Genomic DNA, 6,432 nt, shown 5'->3' on the forward strand with positions numbered 1-6,432 from the left:
AAGTATCACCAAAACTGAAAAAAAGTGTCGTCGATTTACTGTCAGTACAGGACACCAATGGATACCTTGATGTTAAAGTGTATAAGTCAATCATGGGTTATTGTGGAAATGTTTATGACGTGACCTCAACACACGAGCGCCCGGCACAAGCGGCGCCCAAACAGATTTTCGATCGATAATCTATTGAAAATATATGATACAATGTTTGTGGTTGTCAATAGTGACCGGCGGAGAGCGCTGTTCGTTATGCTTCGCGGAATACCGTACACTGAGGCATACTTTTGGGCCGTAGTGAATTATTTGAAAGTTCAACTTTTTTGACAGTTCATAGTGAAATGCTCACCATCTTGGAGGATTAAAACATGTAAAGGCAACTTTCCTGTCTCCCAACTTTGATATTCTGAACCACCATTTATGTTATCTAAAAGAAATTGCTCATAATAGTTTGTCATGATAGGGTGGTCAAATAAATAGAGATAGAGAAAGTTCTAATTTCCATTTATGGTTGACTTGGTAAGGATAAAATAAGATTACTTTTTGAGGAAAAAAATAGAGTGGTCAATTAAAAGAGTGGTCAAAGTGATAGGGTTTTTATGGTAAAGCTTGGCTGTAAGATTCCTCGTGCTATTTATAGCAATTATGCAATCTGTGTAAACAGTGCAATGAAAGTGTAACATGATTCCTTATAATGCTTTTGATGACCTTGAACTTCTTAAGTTTCAAACATTTGTTTCTTCAGTGTGCTTTCTCTGAGTACGTACAGTCTCAACTTATTCAACAGAACTTACTTACGATGTAATTTGAAAGTTAAAATGTGCTTGGTTAATAGGATGAAAATACTGATAAAGGTAACCAGCTCAAGATTCTTTATAACCTGACAGATATGCTGTTTTTTATGACTTAATCTTGATTTAAGCAAGTCTTGTTTACTTTCATTAGAATGTAATTAACTCTGTTTATTTGCTATTATAGACTAATATAGTCTGATGAAATATGCAAATCTGTATTTTACGGAATTTTTTTTCCATTTTTGGTCAGGCCATCCTGAAATGAGCTATCAAAGATATCCACCTTCTTCATCAATACATGTGTCACAAAAGGTTAACACAGCAGAGCTCTGTCAACTGTTGAGTCGCTTGTTTTTTCAAAACCGCTGGTCAGACAGCTTTAATATTTGGTTTACATGTCCCTAGGATGACCTTAGTGAGATAATTTCATACAGTCAAGAAATACTTAATTTTGTATCCATGTCTATAGTAGCTTCAGGGACTTTGGCCCTATGTTTTCACTGTTTTCTCTATCAGTTCTCCTTTTCTTCATGCTCTGACTAATTGGAGTAAATAAAATAAATGATCATATAACCTAGCCTAGCCTCTTGACTCTATTATTTATTTTACACCCACTTACAAGGATGTGGCCTGGCAAATTCTCCCTGCGCATCAGTCAAAATAAGTGAACTCCCCCTACCCATTGCACCAAAAAACATGACCTCCCCCTCGCAACATTCCTTGAGTAAAGCTGCACATGCAAACACCTCTGGAGGAAGGGGGCAATAGAATCCCTAAAAAAGATTATCAGATTTCTTTCAAATGACCCCCCCCCCCTTACAAACTCACAAGGTGTCAATGTTCAAATTTCCCCTTCAGACTTGCTATAATTTTGAAATTACCCCTCAAAGGGATCGGACAGAAATTACAGGTGGATCACAATATTTTTGCGCAAGCACAAGTGTACAAAATTTGATATTTGGATTGATAATCAGCCTTTGATAATGTTGATTCACTATACATGGTAGTCTATGAGAAAACTATGTAATACTTTTTCAATACAAAATTATATCTATGAATTTATAGATATTTTATAATTGACATAAATGTACCTAATTGGAATAGGGTTGTTACAACTGGTGTGTGGACATAAAATTTGACTTTAGAATTTCACCAAAAATGTTCATCCAATATACATGGGCGTCTATGATAAAATTGTGAATAATATTTTTCCAATGAAAAACTTGCTATACTTGTGCATATACAGACGTTGAATAATTAACATAATTGTACTTCATTAGAATATGATGGTTAAAGTACAATCCAAGAAATCTGATTTTGGAATTTCACTGCAAATGTTCATCCACTATAGATGGGAGTCTATGAGGAAACTATGAACAATTTTTTTCCAATACAAAAATAGGTAAATCTGTGTACAATATTTATGTACTTTTGATTATTAATATTAATGTACTTAATTAGACTAGGGTGGCAACAAATGGATGTGTTCACCTGAAATTGGATTTTGGGATTTCACCGAAATGTTCAACCAATTATACATGGGAGTCAATGAGGAAACTGTGAACAATTTTTTTCAAATTCAAAAATAGTTAAATCTATGTATTTATGTACTCTTGATTATTAATATTAATGTATTTGATTAGACTGGGGTGGTTACAAATGGATATGTGTGTGCAAGAAATTGGATTTTAGAATTTCCCCGAAATGTAGATTCACTATCCATGGTAGTCTATGAGGAAACTATGAATAATTTTTTTCCAATGCAAAACTATCTAAATCTGTGTATCAATAGACATTTGATAATTCATTGAATTTCACCGAAACGTTGATTCACTATACATACATTGGTGTCTATGAGAAAACTTTGAATAATTTTTTAATAATGCTAAACTAAATTTATTTGTGCTTTATAGGTTGTTTGACAATTGATACAAATGCACTTGATTCAAATAGGGTATTTGGAAATTCAGATGGTGACAACAAATTATGATATCGGAATTTTACCTAAAAGTGTAATTTTGCTCTACATTGTACTGGCAGTCTTTTCCCTTATAAAACGTGCTATATCTCTAATATGTAGGTAATAGGAATTGTTCATTGCCCTCACTTTTCAAATCGCCCTGGATTTTGCCGACCCACCCTTGGCCGTAATAACTGAACGCTCCCTTATGGAAACTAGTAAAGAACAGCTTGCAGAAAAAACTGACTGAAGTGTGTATTTCTTTGGTAAAATACAGAAAACAGTTGCGGTTTTTGCCAATTTTTGTTCTCAAATAATATATGAAAAAATAAATTCCGTATGACATGTAGTGGTCGGAGACTTAATAAGTTAAATAGATTTTTCCGTTTTTCCCTTGTAATGTATAATATCTTGACTTAGGTTTGCCTACCTAACACAAACATGTTTCTTTGGCTCCGTCGTAGCTGTATTTCATCGTTTTTCCCCTCATCTGTCCTCTACTCTCCCACACACTATGTGTGGAAATATTACTAGTATGATATGAGCTCAAGCGAGGGCGCCACCACTATTATGTAAAAGTTTGAGAGTCCAAATATCTGTCCCTGAGGTAAATTTACCTTAAATGCTTCAGGAGAAAATTGTGCCTGTGGCAACTTACATGTACTGTACATAAATTGCCTTGGAAACGTTTTTAATAAATGAAATACCTAAAGCATGGTCGGTTCGGAAAGCATCAAGGTGGAATTACAGCCAATCAGTGGAATTCACATATAGTGAACTGTGACCTATGGCCTTCACAGCTTGAATTAAGTTATCATGTATACACTGGTATACACATGAAATTCCAGTGGTATATTTGTTTCTTACAGTTCTTTACACTTAAATGTACACACATGCATTCATGTCTTCACATATCAAATATCCTAATCTATATATTGGAACCTGTATGTGATAGTGTTGGTTTTGATTTTTCCTCAGCTTGAACAGAATCAGAATAATTGCTGAATACTGTGTTATTGGTAGAGTAATAACCAGATGTGAACTGAATGTGCTCACGTGATTAACAACAGGTCAATTACATATAGTACGTTTCACAGAACAATCAGATATCTGTCAGATCAGTATATGTAGCAGGTTTTATCAACTTTTGCACAGTACTCTCGTAATTACAAAACTTAAATTCAATACGAAAATGAGCTGTTAATTAACTTGACACTGCTCAATGCTTTATGGGACAATTACATCTCTATCAGATCAACATATGCAGCACGTTTCATTAAATTTAATGCTGTAATTTCAGAGTAATAACATTAATCACAAAGCTCATTACATATGCAAATGAACCTTTAATTAATTTCACATTACAAAATACTTCGCAACACAGTCAGGTATCTGCCTAATCAGTATCTGCAGCTGATTTCATCAAATTTGGTGCAGTTATTTTGGAGTTACATGATTGATTGAAAAACTTCATTAAATATGCAAATGAGCTGTATATCAACTTGACACTGCCAAATGCTTTTCAGTACAATTGGATCTCTATAGCAATATTTGTAACAGGTATGATCAAATTTAGTGTAGGAATTTCGGAGTTATATCATTAACTACAAAAGTTCATTAACTATGCAAATGGCATATATTTACATGACAATCACAGTATCATCAGGCCACAAAAATATATTGTGCTGTTCCGATAACATGGTTTTCAAAAAAAAGGGTAGGTAGGTTGGCAGGATTTTTTTCCAAAATATTTTTATTTTTAAATATGCAATTTTCAGGGGTTCAGGGCGGTCAAACACTGGCCACAACATTTCCAGAAAAATGTATCATACACATAAAAGGAAAAAAACCATAAAAGACAGCCTCGTTCAAGCAAAAATCAAATGCCAAGTATCGAACGCATGATTTTACGGTTTTTCTTTCTTTTTTTCTTCCGTGTTTACGTAGCTCTAAAAGTTTAGGGTTGGCAGATTAAAAATAGGAGAGGTCGGGTTATCGGAACAGCACAATTTTTTTCTTCGGCCTAACAATGTTCGGAGATTGTTATCTGTGCTAAGCTTCATGAAATGTTCGTGCAGTCTTTCTTGATATATATGTCATTACTGTCTCCATAGGAAACCATTATAAGAAAAAGGATGATATTTCATAACTTCATTATTATGCAAGCCACACTAACCAAAATCTAATTACTTCTTACCATGAGCATATGGTACCTATCTACCACATCTGACTTGCATCTGTTTGGGCTTTTTTGCGTTATCGTGTAACAGACACATAGACACACAAACACACACACACACCTACACAAACACACATACACACACGGAAAGACAGACAGACATCGCTACGACATTAGCCCACGTGTGTGAACACGTCACAAAACTGACTAGGTGTCTTGAATTTCATAAAAATTTAAATTATGTGTTCGACATATCTACATACATACACAAGACTTATAAACTATGCATATACCATGTATAAGCAAGCTATGCATTTACCAGTGTGACGTATGTCATGTGATTATTATTCATGAGCTGTCATTACTATTCATGAGGGCATGTATATCTCTCTTGGCCCACGTGTACTCAAGCCAGTCTCCAGCTTACCAGCAAGCTATGCATATACCAGGTACATGCAAGCTATGCATATACCAGGTACAAGCTTAACAAACTATGCATATACCATGTATAAGCAAGCTATGCATTTACCAGGTACAAGCAAGCTATGCATATACCAGGTACAAGCAAGCTACCTGAACAATGTGCATCATTGATATGACACAAAGAGTTCTATTCACATCAACATGAGTTACCACATAGCATTATGAAAGCACAGGAAATTTACCTGTATAATAATGACAGTAGTCCATTTATAGGCATAGCCCATACAATATGATATGTGTATATATACCCAACCATGGTATTTTAAGCAATAAAGCACATCCAGCCACAGTATACCGTTATATTTTGACCAGTTCATGACATATGTGCACAAGCAATAGCGAGTGCATACAGGAAGTGCACTGGTCAAAACCAAGTGGTATACAGTCGCTAGGTGTGATTTATGGCTATTATATCATCACAGTATAATATTGAAATTCTGGTATGTAACATCAGAAAAGGATTTTTGCTCTTGCCCAAAGATCGCGCGTGTGCCAACCGGGGTATATATTGCAAATATCCAACAGTTCTTTTCACGTCTCGACCAATCAGATCGCTGAATTTGCGCCATCAATATACAGTGTTACGATTGTAAAAGTATTACAGGGAATATGTATAATTTTGTTGAACCCATGACGGACATTCACTGGGATAAACAATTTCACACGGCACAACGTGGAGGGTCTTTTCTTTTGTTTACTCAAGTAGCATTACCGGTAGTTCTTTTATTAACTCAAGTATCGTTGCCGATGTGTCAATTGACATACAATGCAACAACCGGTCAGTCAAATACGAACAAAAGATGTTTACCGACATTGACATTGATACTGGTACTCGAATGGACAATTAAGGTAAAGGGCGACGAATTCGGACGCGCACACGCTTTAGAACGTTTCTGCGCAGATTTAACTCCAACCTGTCGCAAATGGGTTACTTTGTTGCGCATGTATTTAACCATCGCCTGTCATTGTTGAAATTGTGCTTTTACCTTATTTTTTGGCCCAGTCTCTTAGAAATACATTTG

The sequence above is a fragment of the Ptychodera flava genome, chromosome 7, assembly GCF_041260155.1.
Source record: "Ptychodera flava strain L36383 chromosome 7, AS_Pfla_20210202, whole genome shotgun sequence".
In the NCBI taxonomy this organism is placed as follows: Eukaryota; Metazoa; Hemichordata; class Enteropneusta; family Ptychoderidae; genus Ptychodera; species Ptychodera flava.